Genomic DNA, 19,052 nt, shown 5'->3' on the forward strand with positions numbered 1-19,052 from the left:
AAATGCACTAGCGGATATGTTCTGGCGCCGTTGGACTCGAGAATATTTGCCTTGCCTGCAGAGACGACATAAATGGACCACTCCTACGCGAAGCGCTCAAATCGGAGATCTAGTGCTTGTAGCTGATGGCAATCAACCGCGGAATACGTGGCCCCGTGGCATTATAAAAAATGTGTTTCCCGGGAGTGATGGTGTGGTGCGTGTGGTAGAAGTAAGAACTAGTAATGGGACGCTGCGTCGTTCCATGGCGAAAATAGTCGTGTTACCCACCGATGGGTCAGTTGTCGGCTGAACCCTTAACTGGGGGGTGGGAATGTTAATTAGGACACGACTATTAGCGCCATCTGGTCGCAAATTGTAGAACCTGCAATATTCACGCGCTCGCCTAAAAACAAAGTTTACCCATCCCGAACGCACGGTGGCGCGCATGGTGGAGGTGTGCGCGGGGGCGCGGGCGCGCGACTATGGCAGTTCACCGGCCATTTTTTAGTGTGTAGGCATTTTTCTGTAGCTCATATAAGTTTGGTCATAGTAATATACTTTGTTTCGTTCTGTTTCCGCGTGTTTGGGTCTTCATTTATTATTACCCTGCCCCTCATCCGTAACAATTATTATACCTCCCTACAATTTTTTCAAAATTCCTTAATAATTCAAGTTTTTTTGCCGACGGTGCAAATTTTTGTAGCAACCGTACTCGGGATTCTTCGCAATTCTTCCAGTAGTCGCCAAAACGCGTCTAACGACGTATCACACGTTGCGCTCCGGTAAAAAAATTCCAAAAACAATGACAAATTATGTTAAAAGTAATATAGCGCAAGATAAATTGTCTCGGGCCACGCAGTAGTACCACACCAGTTCCTAATGACGTAATACTACAATTGAATGATTAAACAGGTTGTTTTGAACCCACCCTCGAAAAGAAAAATATTTCCAATACCATTCAGAACGATGAAATAAGTTTGAGTGGGACTAGAAAGAGACAGAATAATATAAAATTAAGGCTTTTAGGAAAGAATTATACGGGAATATTATATTAGAAGAACTATCTTAACATGCTAGACAAATTACCGAAAAGCCTTGAGGACAGGGGGCTGAAAAAAAACCCTATAGAAGTTATTCCTGTGATGCCATTAATGATGAAATGAAAGAAGAACCTTGTAACGGTTATTCCGTTACTAATTACTTATTTATTTTATTATTTTGTATTAGGTAAACATTATTTTATAATAATTAATTTTTTATTAACAATAAGAGAATGTCACGCGCATCGGCTAAAAGGTCTGGGAGCATGCGCTGAAAGGCAGGATTTCACCCCGCGCCCGGACGAGGGAATGCGTTCGGGCAAGCGTCATTAGGAGGAATCCAATAAAACGCGATCGAACTATATATTCGCAAATTATAAAATTACTGAACATAATATCTACAGCCTTGTGTACCCCGAATTGGGTGAGTGTTTATACTATTTAATAAGCAATGTTAATATCTAGTTTTTATATTGCGCAACTGTGATGTGAGCTAATGTAAATAATTAAATATCGCTATGATTAAATGTTATTCCATTTGGAATTAGCTACTACTACTTTTGTTAACTCGAGCTTGATTGGTATACGGTCACTGCATGTAAAGGGTTGGTATATCTTGTGGAAATAAACAAATGAATGTACATGTAAATAGCTTGAGTACCCAGCTACGACCGCCATTTTGACAACCGTCTTATTTAATTAACAATACGAATAATTAATGTTAATCTAATCGTGTGTATGTTGACTGCCTCATCTCAGATACTATTAATTGCATGAACACCACGAAGTTCTTGGGTTCGCTTTTTGCAACTGCATGAGTGTGGCAGTCAAACAGCAACAAACATTATTTGAGACACTGAAAATTGGATTCTCAGGGTTCACCTGCTTGCTTAGCGCTCTGCCCTACTGCCTGCTACTAGCGTCGGTCACTCCGGTTCCAGTCGTGTACCACGGGAGTGGTTGCATGACCCTTTTGCCTGCTGCAGTTTACCTACGGGTGCTACCTACTGCTTGCTGCTGTAGCAAGAAGAGTGCACGCTACTGCACTCAGCGCCGCGCACCAGGAACCCAAGGCCAGTGTATTCAATCGGTGGAGAATGTGTTTTGGACAATGGATGTTCTAATACCCCGACCCCTTATAGAATAAGTGTCTTATATAATATTTTGTTTACCTTTATTACATATATTTTGTTAGCTTTCCCTTGCCTTTTTATTTCTTTAGCTCCCATTAACCAGATAAGGTGGGCAGGGCAACGGGGAGTGTGACAACCTGTTGACAAGGTTCGACTTTATGACAAAACTAATAAAAGATACATCAACGTTAATAGGCCTAGTATTATTGGTGAATACAATTGATATATAGATGGTGTAGATTTAGTAGACAGCACCATTGGATATTACAAAATCATGATACGAAGTAAAAGGTGACAAGTACGAGAATTTTACCATTTATTAGACCTCACAATGGCAAATGCGTGACTTTTATATTGACGACTAAAATCTTCCATAGGTATATTGCCGCCCATAAGTACGAGGGCAAAATGGAAAAGGAGCAATATCGGTCGGTGATTCGATTCTCGTTTTTGGAAGGGAAATCGCGTAGTGAAATCGAAGAAAAAAGGGCTCTTCCACTACAATAATGCACCGGCTCACCTTCGCACTCGCCACGGCCAAATTGATCAAATTGGGCTACAAACCGCCCGCCGTCGCCCTCGACCGACCGACCGCCCTCGTATATTTTCAGCTGTCCAAAGGTACAATTATAAGGTACAATTTTGTTGTAACACCAGCTGTATTAAAACCTCTGCCACAAATAGAAGGTAAAATAAGTACTTTGAAAAAGCGAAGCGTGCATACGTCTATTTTAACTAGCACTCCATATAAAACCTACTTAGAAGAATATATACAAAAAAAACTGTAACAGAATGTAAAAAGATACAAAAAAAAAACAAAATCCAACAAATATTGCACCTAGAAAGACACAGATCGGAAAGCGACTAGGAAAAGAAAAGTTAAATAAAAGAAAGAAAGCTTTGTATGTCGCGTCTGATTCATCTGAAGATGACACAGAATGTCTATATTGTACAAAAATCTTTTCCAGCGATAATAAGGGTGAAGGGTGTATAAAATATTATGCATATAAAAATTGGGTCATGAAACTTGTGCCGGGATAGATAGCGACGATGCTGATGAATTTACGTGTGATTTGTGTAGCACAATGATGAGAGAAAAATAAATTTTATTGATCCTTGATAATGATACGTTGAAGAATGTTTTTTTGTCGATCATGATTAGTTTATTCCTGTAAACATCAGTGTTGACAATAAGTCTGAGAAGGCTGCACGGTGTTAAGCGTGGCATCGGACAAGACGTAACGCGAGACGTTAAAGATCGAGACTCACAACTTCACTAAAATGAGTTTACTAAAGCTCGAGCAAAAGAATTGGAATGTATGGAAATTTCAGATTTCAATCATACAAAAGGGGCATAATTATTTAAATACGTCAGTGGAGAAGAGAAAAAGTCGTATACAATATGGCCCCTTGGTTAATACAGAATGCCAAAGCTCAATCTATTATTGTGCCACTATGTGAAGCTGTGATGGTGCATGTAATAAACAGCGAGAGTGCAGATATGTGGATGAGGCTATTCAAGGTGTACGAAGTCAAATCAGCTACAAGTACGCTCATTTTACAGCAGCGATTTTTACAATTCAAGTATGAAGAGAGCGAGTTATCTGTATTTCTCGCCAAGCTCCAAGAGATGGTCTGTCAGTTAAAAGTAACAGTTGAAGAGGCTTCGAAAAGTTTCTGATCATGAAAATTCTTATTAAGAATCGATTTTCATTAACGGAGAGTTACGCACATGTTGATATTAAAGCTTTCGCTCAGAATGGAACAAATGTAATTTGATGTACATCTGTTGTTCCATGCTGCAATGTAAATTGATGTTAAAGTATTAGTGAAACTAATTACAACTGTGATTCATTGTTCTCTCTTTTTAAATATACAAGTCGAAGTGAAGTAAGTATTCGTTTACAGTACATTACTTATACTTAATAATACCACCGCGGTTTCTACTTCTTACCTCCTAGAAACTTTTCGAGCAACTTCCCGAGTTATCTATCGCCTACTTATCTTTACTTATTTGATTTAATCTTCATTTACAATGATGACCCGCAAGGCATATGCACATCAAGAGGAAACTAAGCTCCAGTTGACTTTGCAAAGGGTTAAAAGCCACCAAGCGGATGGTTGAAGATCTAAATAAAGAAAGAGAAGAAAATGAAAAAGTACTGTTAGAGATCTCTGACAAAAATACTAAACTTAAGAATGAGATGTCTCAATTACATTTACAATTAGAAGAATGTCTTGACGATCGTGAGAGATTGCAATCTGTTGTGCTAGGGTTCGGGAAATGCAGTGATGAGTATGAGCGAGCTCTCAAACGCATCACTATATTGGAAGTACTGTTACAGGAGGCACACCGGCTCATTAACCAACTTGAGTCTGATAAACTAAATCAAACTATCTTGCAAAATCAAAGTTTGTGTGATGAATTAGTAGAAACCTCTTCGCAGTTGATTCTTGCTGGAAATAACCACACCCCACATGTAACAACTGACTTAATTGTGTCTGAAAGTGATAGTTATTATTCTACGGGAATTGGTTAATACAGCAGAAACAAATTAAAAAATATATATTAACATAAATAAATATATTAGCAAAACACAAAAATTAATTGATAGAAATAAATTTCACATGAAAAATCTGAGACACAAAAAACAACGACTCAACTTAAAGGAACAGCTGCAGTGTTGCTGTAAAGAAGTTAAACTAATAAGCAGCAATATGACTGTGAAATTAGCAAATTAGAATTTGAAATACCGAGTTTCCTCCAAACTGTCATTAAAATCCATGACAAACAACAATAAAAAACCAATTGTATTTTTTTCTCTCCTCTCCTTATCGTGTATTGTAATATTTACCTTAAATTGACTTTGAAAAGAGCAACACCAAATTTTCTTGCCCGTTCTTTTCTGGTGAGCACTATTTTTCGAACTGGTGGTAGGATTAATATTGACGGAATCTAAATAATATATTACATTTTACGGATTCAAATAAATCATTTCATTTCATTTCACCTATAAGATCAGAAGCCATTTCACCTGTACCGGAAGGATACATGTTAAATCTAAGGCATCCAATATAAAAAAATTATCATGTATAAGTATTCCACGTAGGAACACCGCATATTCATCCGGTTCGTAATTATCTGTACCTACAGCACCTAGCAGCTCAAAAGTGATCAGTGTTTCTTCAATACTACCATTGCCAAAGTCTGCCAAATTATCGGCATCAACAACCACAACGTTAACTACAAATCAAATTCAAGTTGACAGTTTTCCAGACGAAAGAGAACCACCGTTATCTGAACCTAAACCATCCACTATTCCGTCTACACCTTTAAGTACCAACTGCGCACACTACAATCATCGAAAATCGCCCAAGAGCATCACGCAGTACCCGATTTCGACAAGAAAATAGTGCCGCAATCTACACACACGCATAAAACGCAACCTATATCAATATTTAATAACTTTTCCCTGATAGCGCCATAGAGTTCATAGTTATAGAAACTAATAGATATGTTTCACAAAAGAAATCCAAAAATTGAGAAGACGTTTTCACTTCATGAAATAAAAGCGCACTTTGGTGTGCTAATGATGGGCCTAAATCCTCTTCCCGACTGCGAAGTATATTGGTCCAGTGATCCCTTTTATAACAATCTGGAAATAGTGCTGTTTTTCCATTCAAAAGATTCAAGATTACTGAAAACTTATATTTACGGAATAACGAAGAGGAACCACCAAGAACTTCGGCCAATCAGGGCAAATTATACATATAAATTGCGAACTCTGATTGGTACCTTTAACGACGTTTTTCAAAAACAATCCGCAAATTCCAATAGGCAGTCAGTAGATGAGTGCATGGTTAAATTTAAGGGGCGAAGTGTCTCAAACAATACTTGCTTAAGAAACCAGTGAAAACAGGATTTAAAATTTCAGGCCAGGTGTGATGCAGAAACAGCGTATCTTTATCAGTTCGAAGTGTATGTCGGTAAGGAAGATTCCACAGAAAATGAAGGGTTTGGATATAATGTTGTGTGGAGACTTTGCCAAGATGTCTCACCAACACGTTAGTCGCATTCGATATTTTTTTTACAGGATGTAACCTAATGGACGATTTGTTTATCAACGAAATTTATGCTGTTGGAACAGTAAGGCTTAATAGAGTAGATTAAACAGTGTTCGTTAATTTTATTGCAAAATCTTTACGAATCATATGTAGATTATGTATTACGGACAATGCTCTTTATTATTTCTTACAATAAGACAAAGCTTTGGAGTTTGGATGTTGGCATCCAATAGCAAAACTGGAACTTATAACTTGGCTGCAGAACAAAGGTATTAGCGACAATGAAAATATGTCAAAGCATGAATGGGTTTGATTTGTAAAAGTAAATTCACTAAGAGAGCCAACTTCCATTGTGGAATAAACCAACAAACAGCAAAGTGCTTATAAGTTATATCAATCAAACCAAACCCTTATTTTTAAAATCCCATAAAAGAGCATATTCAACAGAATCATAAATATATCCTTTATCCACAGTTTAGCAGGTTACATACCTATGACTTAGTTGAAAAATCTTTCAAGACATTTCTTATTCAGAGCTCAAAGAAAGTGTGCAGTTTAAAAATGTTAAATTGTTAGGTTGTTTTTCTTCAGAATTATATTTAACGTTTGTAAAAATGGCATTAGCATAGCAATAGCAAAACAAGAGTTAATATTCTATACATGCAGGCATAGTACACTGATACAGTCTCATACAACTAATACTTACAAATACCGCTAGAATCATCAGTAACAATGAAATTTGTATAGAATTGTTCCTTTATGAAAATAGTGCAAGCTGTCAATTAGAATATAAGAAAATTTTTGGTTTGGTCAAGTTTGGACACAAAATATACAGTGCCAATTAACCCATCTCCTAAGAATCATTCATTTTTATAGTCACTTTCCTTAATTGCAGCTGAAAGTTTCCAATGGTCTACTTCCCTGCAGAGTTATCGCAACAAGGCAGAGGGGGTCTTATTAAATCATATTCTATAGATATGGTGGCAAGCCACATGATCAGAGGAAAGGATAAATGGAGTAAAATAATCACACAATGGTACCTACGGGATGGAAAAAGAAAGAGAGGTAGACCACAAAGAAGGTGGGATGATGACATTAGACAAGTCGCAGGAATAACATGGGGTAGAGTGGCCATGAAAAGACCAGAATGGAGGAAATTGGGGGAGGCCTTTGCCACCTGGCAAACGGATACACAAAAATCGAACAAAAGTTTAATATATGAATAACAAAGCAAAAAAGTTTGTGTCCAAATAAAGGCTTAAATAAATATATAATATAGATATGATTTAAGAATAAATGTATTTAAAATGTTGAATGTGGGATAACCTTAAGCTTGACTGATATGGCTAATACGATAAAATCTAGAAATTAAAACAGGAAAAAGAACAGATTCTTTTTTAAATTAAATCTATATAAAAAAATATTTTTTTTGTAGAACTAAAATTAACTGTTCTAAACTTATTCCTGTGTCTTTTATTAAGAGGGTCCTTAAAATTATGTTTAATTTTTTAGAAGTCGCAGACTGAAACAGGTTAAGAAACGCTGATTGAATTGAACTTTTTTTTTAAACAATACTTTTGTTCTGTTATTCAGTTTTGAAGTTTTGATGTTGCCACCCTGCAATTGTGACTTGAATGCAATTGAATATATTTGGCACTAATTAAGTATAGAGTGACAAACAAAAACATTTAACAATTAGAGAGCTAAATCGAGATCTTGATGCTAGAAGCAATTGTTTCTATAACGAGCGACAACTGGAAGAAGGAAGTAAACCATGTTTAACAAATAGAAAATGAGTACTGTAAAGAGATATTTGAAGACATGATACCTAGTTTTATGGTAAATACGGGTAACATTATGTCTATTTTTATTTTAAATAGTTGCTGGAAATAATTTAAAGACCTATAAGCATCGAGATTTTATTTTATAGGGGAAAGCGCTATGACAATGGTGAAATGAATATGACTACTCAGACTGTGATACAAGTGGATTTGAAGAGCCAAGTTCTGATTAAATGTTTTGCACAATCTTATTTGAATCGCATTGTAATTCCTTCAAGATAATTAGCAAAATTGTGATAACATAAAAAAAGATTGCTCTATGGACAATGTCAAAGTTGAAGATCTGCAAATCCCAAAGGCCATTCTTACAACAAAGTATCAAACGCTACAAATGTAAGCAGCCTGGTAGTAAGGTTATAACACTCAGATACTTAGCCTTTTGTGTCTAAAAAGATGGACAGAGATGCACCCTCTTTGTACAACTGGTCCTCACTATGACAGGGAACAAGCTTATCACCACATCAGTCACAAATTCCATACTCAGGAACGGTACTGAACTAAAAAACCAAACAATAATTTACTAACTGAGTAGTCGAGCACTAAGACTTGAGTCTTGACAGAGATGACGAAAAGCAGAAGAGAATTCTAATAGGGACATCATAACAATTAAGTATCAAGTATTGTACTGCACATGAAGATTTTCTAATATTTAATTTTAACTCGTGCATTATAAGTGATAATTGTATGTAATGAGCTCAAAATAACTCTTTAGACAAACAGATTCTTGAAAACAAAACGTACTATTTAGAATGCCCACAGCACTATTTCTTCATATGTTAAAATACTACCTAGTTAGTAGTTTATGAAAGTAAATTCATAATTCAGTTAAAAGTTTACAAAAACAGTTATTTACGGGTAATAATAATTATAAATTATTCAAATAAAATTATACCACAGATAAACCACAAAGAAATTATAAGATAAACTCAAAGGATAAATTACAGTAATATTTGACGGAAAACGCTATTAAGGGTTCATTGATCATTCATCATTGATCAATGCTCAGGTTCCGTGCTACCACCAGTGTTGCCAACTTTATGAAAAAACCTCAGAACAATAACAAGCATAGAAGTAAATTTGAGTGTAAATCATCTTTGATAACAAGAAATTTAATTGTGTTGCGATTCCTTCTGACACAAGTATAACGTAACTAAATTATGTTATCGTATTTGCAAGTTGTAATATTTGAGATTAATTTGCTTTTTAATTCGGCATCATAGAGGTAAGGTCACGGTGACCGACAAGCCAATCATAGCCACATAATATTTGTCTCGTTCTTTTCTACGGTTTTTGCCTCTTTGAAAAAATAGGATAAGTATATGCAGATAATTTAGACTTCTTCTATAATTGTTATTGTTCTGAGGAAAAAACAGTACGCATTATAATTTCAACAGACATTACAAAAGTAAATGGTTTCTTATTTTTACAGGAATTTTAGACATCCAAATGAAAGTATTTTTCGGATTTAATCTCGTTGTTATAATATAGGGATGTTATCATTAACTAACTAAATAAGTAGTTCCATTCGGTGCATACTGTGACGCCTGAAGGTAATGATTTCAGCACGTGTTTTTGTTAAATGATTTATTTAGTTATAAGTTTTATTGTAATTACAACTGGATGTCCTAATAAAATAAAATAAAATATATTAATTTTCTTCCAATGCGACGCCTGACGAGTTGAAAAATTACTCTTTGCAAAACTGTCTACGGTATGCCTTGGGTATGACGAATTACTGTTTGCAACACTGACGACGGTATGACGCGACGCCTGTTTCTGGCTAAAGGACATGTATCCATGGCTATGTATAAATCAAAAAAAGTAAGACTCTTTTATTTAGCAAAATATTTTCCATTAATTGTACCCAGAGACCAATAAACCACCGAAGGATGTATGGCTGAGAGCCTTTGCCTTTTCCTTAAGGAGTAAATCAAACCAAAAAAAAATTGTACGACCATCGTATTAATTATTTTGCTTGTCATTGTTCTGAGAATTATTTCAACCGTCCGTATACATATTTGTTTTGTTTCTTAAATTTACGGTGTTCAATAAGGTTTTAAATAAATCAATAAATATTTGGTCAGAATGAGATCATTGTAAATTGTAATTTGGAGATGCCGGAATTACTGGAAGATAAAAATGGCAGTCTGATTTTATAGTGTCATTTTGTTTTGTAGTTGCCTCAGAATAAGAACAAGCATTGTTCTGAGGTAGTTGCCATTACTCGACATTGGCAAAGTTACCGATAAATAAACGGTGGCAGCCTTAATATAAAAGAAGAAGAAATTGTAATTTTATTAACCGTTATGATTTTCTTTGTTTATAACTTTATGCATGATACACGCATAAATAAATACAAAAAGATTAAAAAATAGCAAATGATTGCTTGACTGACAGTGCTTATAAATGCTTGGAAGAACCCATTGCAGATGTCTCTGATATGGAATTTTCTAGTGTTTTGTAACATCGTTTAAAGACTAGTGCCGTTGGATAGGGATGCAGCAATGAAAATGTGTTGTAAACCTCATGTTTTGTAGACAGATAATAGGAAGGAAATTTACATTAAAACGTCATTGTTTTCTGGAGCCAACTAATGCATATCGTGAGAGTAATTTTTTTTTGGTCTATATTTTATCGAGACGGTTCTGTGTCCGTGGCAGTCTTCAAGTTGGTGTCGTGATTTAGGTCTCACAGCATTGTGGGCGTCTAATTATTTCATTAATTCTCGTTTTAATTAAGCAACAAAACATTGTAATGAAAGATATTTCACATTGTGATAGTGGTTAGTTGTAAGAGTGTTGATGGTTTATTATAATGTATTTGTTCCTTGAAAGTGAATACTTTTACACTCAAAAATATCTAACAAATGGGATCATTTGGTTGATATTTTTGAGTGTATGCCAACTACAAAATAAACCATGTGGCAACCTTTAAATGACATATTTTCTGTTAAACTTGGGTAAAGGGGAGAGAGAGTGAGAGTAATTTAAATAACAAGTAACTTAATAGTAGGTCTTAATATGAGGGTTTTTGATAGAAATCACACTTGGTAGTAATAATATTGAAAAATTCTATATATACTTTAAAGTTATGTTAATATTTTAACATTTACAAAATCAAAGTTGAAATGGTGGAGTAATTTTAAGACTATTGTTTTTTTCTTTTTTTTTTATATTTTTTGTTACGTTGTACACTAAGGAATATAAACATTGAATTGAGCCTTAGAGATATTAGACCATAGAGAACATTATGTAACTTCATTGTATATATTGAAGTTGGAAGTTGACTTTAAACAATTTATGTGTGGTTCATTATTGTCTGCATTCTCTAGTGTCAAATGTCACTCATCATGTTCGGTTGTAGGTGTTGGCAATGGGATTGTTGAATAGAATAGGAACCTAAGTTCACAGCTTCAAGACCTGAACAAGGCTGATTTTATTTAATAATGTCCTTATATTTATATAAACATTTAAATAAGACTGTTTTGCATTAAAACAAAACAGTTATTATGTGTGTGAAAAAACACAGCATTTGTTGAAGAAGCATCCGTAAAGTCTACCCATAAATTACGCAATATATTAACTTACCATACTCCTTTCTCATGTTACCTCTCTTTCACCGGTGGCAGAGTGCTACAACTTCCTTAGTCCTGAGGCGCAACTGTCAAAATGTCATAGTCTTCTATCAATCACCAGCAAGTAACTTGCTTAAATGCTGTGTGTTTTTTCACACACATAATAACTGTTTTGTTTTAATGCAAAACAGTCTTATTATATGTGTTTTCAAAACACACAGCATTTGTTGAAGACCTGTTTGGTATCTGCTGGTGAAAGAGATTATAACAATCTTTAATATGAATGCTATGTGAAAATAAATAAAACCAATTTCAAAAAGCAATGCTATGTTCAATAATAATTAAACAAGTAACAATACTCATTAAATATTTAAAATTTAATAAAACAAAATTAACTTCTCATTAAAATCAAAATGAACATAAAACAATAACTTAAGGCAAGTAGTCTTACTTTAGTACTTCCTTAATTAACTTTAATAATATTGAGATCAAAAAGAAAGGAACAAGTTAACATAAAACAATTCTAAAGATTTAAAAAATTATTTAAAAGATGATCCTTAATACTGTTATCTTCAGCTATACTCTTCTGTACTGTACGACAGTAGAATTTCCTGAATGTGTCAGAACTCCTCCAATTTGCTCTCTGTAAAATTTCTTCAACAGGCCTGTTTTCGAGGAAGCTTCTTGAAGCCACAGCTGAACGCACACTACCTGGTGGTGCATCAATACCTGCTTGTTTAAAAGCATTCTTAATCCATCCAGCTATCATAGTCCGAGTTGCTGGTTTAATGATTCCTAAGATTGATATAAACAGGCTTGTTAAGTTATTACCTTGAGAACGCCTTATTTCTGTAGCCTTTACTAATTTTTTTATATGTCTGATTGGACATAAACTCTTGTCTGGGTGTTCTCTTAATAACCAGCCAGACTGCCTGTTATTTGCACTGTCAGTCTTAGAGCCAAATTTTGGCCACAATGTTATTTCTTTACCATTCTCATTTAAGTTGAAATTTTCTTTTGAAACATCTAATAATGTGAGATCATGTACTCTTCGCCCAGAGGCAAGTAATAAAATGACTGCTGTTCGTCTACTTATGTCAAATAATGTGTTCAACTCTGATGTATTCCTGAGCCAATTAAAAAGCAATTCTGTGTCCCATATGGGGGTTCTTTTTTCTTGTGGCTTTAATAGGGATACTGCTTTCAGAACTTGCTGCACAAAGAAATTTTTGGAAATAGCTTCACTAGATGCTGTAAAAGTACAAACCGCAGACTTATGAAGAAGTATAGTCCTATAAGCAAGTTTGTCTTCAAGACACAACTTGGCTAAAAAGCGAGCTACTTCGTTGGCCTGTGGACAATTAGGGTCTATGCTGTTTTTCCCACACCAGGTAATCCAGCGTTCTACTGGAGCCTTATATGTCGACAACGTTGACTCTCTCCAGCTCTTTCTTAGGAGATCTTTTTCCTCTGGAGCCCAGTGTGCTACTTGATTGGCCCACCCCCAACCTTCCAAGCCAAAAGCTCCAACTTTTCCACTTGAGCAGGGCACCTGCCTGTTGTGAGGTCCCTTAGATTGCTGTGAAGGTTCTTTATAACCAGTGGTTTTGATAAAGCCCGCGCTTTCAGGTCTGTTAGCCAAAACACTGCGTCCAATTTGGCGCTATTATTATATAGGTGCCTATTGCCCTGTTGAGATGCCGTAGCACTTGTGGAATCAAGTTGGGTGGTGGGAAGACCCAGGCCAGCTCGAAGTTCCAAGGTCGACTGAAGGCGTCGTCAAAAATGGCTGACCCATCTCTGGAGTCCCATGTTACGTAGGGGTCTACGACCGCGCTTTGCCTCGACGCGAACAAGTCGACGTTTGGTACACCCCAAATTCTGAACACGGCCTCCGAGGCCGGGGGCAACAAGTGCCATTCCGGCACTGGTCGATTTCTGGATAGGCGATCGGCTATGCCGTTGTATCTCCCCGGGAGGTACGCCGCCGATAGCATTATGTTTAAGTGCTCGGCTAATTCTAGAAGCTTTGTTGTTAACTCGAGTAGGGCAAGGGATCTTGTGCCGCCTTCGTTCCTGATATAGGCCACTAGAGTCCTGTTGTCCGATTGGACTAATATGTGTGCATTTTGCAAGTACCTTCGATGACGACTTATGGCACCGTACACAGCGTACATCTCCTTTTTGTTCGAGTGCCAGGACTTTTGGTGAGCTGCCCACCTGCCTGTTAAAAACGTCTCGTTTAGGTGCGCACCCCAGCCTGCATCTGCGGCGTCGGTGGTCAAAAAGTGTGTCACTTCTCTTCTGTGCATCGCAACTACACTGTGGTCTATGGCGTTTTGCCACCAGCTTAACTCTCGCTGCACCCCAGGAGGAAGGTCTCTTTTCTTTGGTGTTCTGAATCGGATGAATTCTCTCAGAAATCGTTGCGTAAGTCGGCAATGCAATCGTCCTCTTGGGGTGGTTAAATTGGCAAAATTTAGTAGTCCCAGGAGACTTTGAACTTGTTGTAGAGTACAACTGCCCCTGTCTAGTAGCCTTGTCAGCACATTCTTTATTCTGGTCACCTTTTGCAGTGGCAAAGCCATCATGCAGTCTCTTGTATTCCACAGAAGGCCTAGATACTCCAGCTGCTGAGTGGGCACTAGTACTGATTTCTGGTAATTGACATTCCAGCCCAAACTTTCTAAAATGTTTAAGGTCTCCGTGACTTGACTCTGTAACTTGATCTTGTCTTGATGTGCCAGTATGTAATCGTCTAAGTAAACTAAGAGTCTTATTCCTTGAGCACGTAAGATTTCTGCTATCCAGTTGGATACAGTGGAAAAAGTTCGGGGGGCTGAAGAAAGGCCAAAAGGTGGTGCTGTTAACTGGAGCACTTGGTTGTTGTAAGAAACCCTCAGGAAGCGGCGGTGGGATTCTGCAATGGGTAAATGAAAATATGCTTGTTGCAGATCTATTTTTGTCATCCAGTCGATTTCTTGTAAAAAATTGGTTACATCTATTTGGGATATCAATTGGAAATGTCTGGTATAAATATGCTTGTTTAGTTCCCTCAGGTCGAAGATTGGTGTCATGCTCCCATCTTGCTTTTTTACCAGGAACATTTTTGATAGAAAACCAGGATTCCGAACCTTGGGTGTCTCCAAAATACCTTTTTGTTTTAGGTCCTCTATGATCATGGTCATGTCTGGCGATACTTTTGTGCTGAATGTATTTAGCAGGTTTGGTGTTAAAAATCGAAGTGGGGGTTTTTGTTTGAATGGTAAACGGCCCTTGGTCACTATATTTATTATATACTGGCTGGCCCCCAGTTCCTTCCACACATGTGCATAATGGTGTAAACACCCCCCCTTGAAAACTTGGTTGCTTTGTGCCATATAGTCATTTTTGTTTTGGGTTTTGATCGGCATTATTTTTCTTGGAATGAAATTTACGAAAGTTATGGCGTTTCTGTGGGCCCTGAAAATTATCTTGTTTTAATTTTTAATCTGATCTAGTAGGCTTATTATCAGAAAGACTGTGAGACCTTTTTTCCTGTTTATAATTAGAGGGATATCGACTATTCTTTCTCTCTTTTATATAATCTGGCTTATTAAGCCATGTCTGAGTACCACCCAAGGATTTAATTACTGGATGAAGAGCATCTCGGCTAAATAAATATTCAGAGCTAGGTGGGATTGCTCTAAGGGTCGCCTTTAGATTAGGATTATTAATTTCTTTTATTATTCTTTCTCTTCTTATCTCAATGCATTCCCCACGCCTGCCGCAAATTATCTGCATTATTTTCTCTGAGCATTTATGAAGTGGAGAGCCAGGCCCCAATAACCCCATAATTTTCTCAAACAGAGAATTAGAATTTAATTCACCTGGGTTCTTAGCACTCCAGTTCAGTAAGTCTTGCAAGGCCTGATTTAACAATTCTTGTTGGTCCAACTCTGCATTTGTTAGTCCAGCTAACAGGTTTTCTGCTGAAGCTAAATAGTCCTTTGTTTTATTTAAATGACAAAATTCTTCATTTGTTTTAAACAGACAAAACCTGGTGTTGCTGAAAAGCCCCGTAGTGTGGATTTGTAACGAATGCCCTTCCAGGCCTGTGTTTCAAAATGCTGGAGCTGGTTGACCCTGTCCAGTCTCCCCTTGTTGGCAGAAGGGATAACTCTTTTTTCGTCAAACTCGGTATTAATTTCACCTAAGTGAAACCTATCTGTACTACAACATGGATTGATCAAGTATGGTGACTGTGAGTCCTGATTAATCTTACTATTAGGTACCGAAAGGGTTTTTTTTTTTTTAAGCGGCTGATCCCGCAGTCAACACCGGGAGGAACCTGCGATCGGTATACTGGTTCCTCCCGGCTTAACGACTGCAGGGGCCAAAGGAATTTAGGAGGAGGGATGGGAAGGGGGAGGGGGGAAGGATAGGGGTAGGAATACTGTCCATCGATGACCACTACGAGCAATAAATGTGTTACCGCATATAGTGGTCACCGATGCGACAGGGAAATAAGTTGAGTGATGAATTGATTGACCGCTGATGTCTGGTGTAATTGGAATGATGTAATTAAGTGAATGAGTTTAATTGCAGGGTTAAACTTTTAACATGAATGTAAGGTTTAGCATTTATGTAGATTTTAAGGATCAATCATTGGTTTCCAAGTGAGGAATATCATGTTGGTTGATTGGGTCGCGCCCGAGTGTTGTGCACGTTAGATGGGTAAGTCATTGTGTTAGCATATATGTACAGCCATGACAGGTCAGTCAATCAACTCATCATTAAGTAAAGTTCATGTTGAGGCGTGATAGTTTTTCTTTACAATTAAGTTTATGTGCAGAGGTATTACATGGTGGCTAAACTCGGCTTCGTGCAAGTGGTAGTTTGTCGGCATAACAATGTGCCGGTGCACGACAGGCGAGTAAGCTTTCATGTTTACATAAATAAGTGAAGCGAATCACTGAATTAATGGAAGCAAAAGGGTAAATTTACAAAAAGAAATTGCTATTAGGAAGTAAATAGTAGTTGAGTATAGGAGTTCATGTAGAAAATTAAATGTTTAGTAATGTGAAGATATGAAACTTTTGTCAAACAGCTAAGTTTACATGGTGGCTAAACTCGGCTGCGTGCAAGTGGTAGTTTGTCGGCATAACAGTGTGCCGATGCGCGACAGGCGAGTAAGCTTTCATGTTTACATAAATAAGTGAAGCGAATAATTGAATTGATCGAAGCAAAAGGGTATATTTACAAGATGAAATTGCTATTAGTTTTTTTTTTTTTTTTTTTTTTCCATTAAACTAGTAAGGTTACAATGAAGATATGAAGGAAAGAATCATACATATTTACAATTAGGTACACAGTACTACAATATTATGTTGGCTGGTCAGGGCCGCACGGGAGTGATGGTACGTGTGTTAGTTAGTAAAGAAAAAGTTTTGATAGTTGACAGTGAGAGTTCGTAACTTAGATATATACATGCGTAGGGGGGGGGGGGGTGTCTGCAGAGATCGCAGAGTGGGGGTATAAGTGATGTAGTGATGTAGTATAGCAAAAGTGAATTAAAGCGTACTTTGTCAGTTGATTTTATATGTGTATATAAATCGAGCATGCAGAACGGTATAGTTTGCACGCGTGTGTATTAATGGACACAAAGTATCCGTTTAGTGTAATAGTATAGGCGTAATGCTGTGCTACAAATATGAAGTGTGCATTATATGAATTAGTATTACGACCGTTCACCGATGTGCGTTAGACCAGTTAGCCGTCGTGTTTACATAACATAAATATGCAGATTTTGCTACACGCCGTAGTGTCGAGGCAATGAGTCATTGGTATTAAATATTGTTGTATTCTTTAAGCTGTGACACTATAGCGTGTATCAGTTGATCTAGTGACTCAACACATTTTTTGTTAGAAATTATACTAGTAATATTATATGGTTCGAGGTTGAAGTGATGGCAGGTTGCTTCATGTGGCTGTCTAGCTTGAGCGAAGCGGGGGCATTCTTCGAGTAGGTGTTTAAATGTTTGCACGATGTCAGGACTGCAGGGGCATCTGTCGGTCGCGGATATCTTGAAGCGATGTAGGTACTGCAAGCAGTACCCATGCCCGGTGAGCGCCTGCGTCCAGGCAAAGTCGATCTCAACCGTTTCACGAAGTTTCTGGATGATGTCCTTGTTGGGCAGGACATTTCGCAGGTGTTGCCCCTGGCGTTCTGAAGTATATGCGGTGTTGCTTTCAAGTTTGCTCTGGTTTTTGGTTATGTATTTTACGAAGCTTATGGGAAAGTAGTTATATTCTTGTGCTTGGTGTGAATGAGCGGCAGCTTTAGCGGCAGTGTCCGCCTCTTCATTACCTAGAATGCCGACATGAGCTTTAACCCATGCGATGTTAATATTGTGTCCGGTTTCGTTTATTTGTTTGATGGTCTTATGTATTTGAACTACCTGTGGGTTGGTACTGCTCGGGTTTTCGATTTCCCTTGCAGCGCTCATTGAGTCTGTGTAGATGATGGTATCTTGGAGCTTTTTCTCCATGATCCACTCGCAGGCTTTCCTTATTGCGAGAAGTTCAGCCTGGAAGACCGAACAGCTGCTGTGTAGTTTGTACTTGCGTACAGTTCTGGTGTTTCCATTGGGGTGGTGGGCGACGAATGCTGCACCCACATGTCCGTCAATTTTACTGCCATCAGTATAGATTTTTGTGGTGGTGTCATGAGTGCCGAGTGCAGAGGTAATTTCTTGTGTGGGGGCTGTAAGGATCTTCATATGTATTTTCTCTGAGGGGTGTAGCAATGCATGTGGTGGTGCTGGTTTTTCAAGAATTATGTCATCCGGTAAATGCGTCGTGGTCGAGGTGAGTTTGGTCAGTTCAGTCGTAGCCACCTCCATGATTTTAGCGTGCAGCGGAATGAAGTCGGCCAATGCGATGGAAGCGGTACCTGACACAGTGCGGAAGCCTCGTATAGCCTTGATTGCAAACCCGCGCTGGAAGGATTTGAGTTTTTGTTTGACGTGTTTATATTTAATGGCAGAATGCCATACTCCAGCGGCGTACGTGATGATCGGCTGTATTACATGCAAGCATATGATTCTTACATTGTCGGAGTGGATTCCCCATGTAGGTCTAATGTATTTACATAGACAGTTATATATTTTGTATGCTTTGCTTATAATGTGATGTATGTGTTTGATGAATTTGAGATTTTTGTCTATTATGACTCCTAGTAATTTGAGTTCGTTCTGAAATTGGATGGCATGTCCTTGCATTTGTATGTTTGCTATGTGTGCTTTGCGAGTGAACGCAACCATTTGAGTTTTGTTCGGGCCGAATTTGAGCTTTACTTTCTCGCCCCATTTAGTGATCTGTTCAAGAGCTTTATTGGTGTTATCTTGTAGGCTGGTGAGTTCTTTGTTTTGTACAA

At 37.4% G+C, this 19,052-nt stretch overlaps 1 long non-coding RNA gene across 1 annotated transcript; it reads left to right on the forward strand.

Annotated features, from left to right (window-relative positions):
- The first annotated feature begins 1,387 nt into the window (after nt 1–1,387).
- LOC119193831 lies at nt 1,388–2,221 on the forward strand. Its single transcript, XR_005114071.1, has 2 exons — nt 1,388–1,446; nt 1,898–2,221. It is a non-coding gene; the product is annotated as an uncharacterized LOC119193831 (long non-coding RNA).
- The last annotated feature ends 16,831 nt before the right edge of the window (nt 2,222–19,052 follow it).

The sequence above is a fragment of the Manduca sexta genome, chromosome 7 (genome assembly GCF_014839805.1).
Source record: "Manduca sexta isolate Smith_Timp_Sample1 chromosome 7, JHU_Msex_v1.0, whole genome shotgun sequence".
Classification (NCBI taxonomy): Eukaryota; Metazoa; Arthropoda; class Insecta; order Lepidoptera; family Sphingidae; genus Manduca; species Manduca sexta.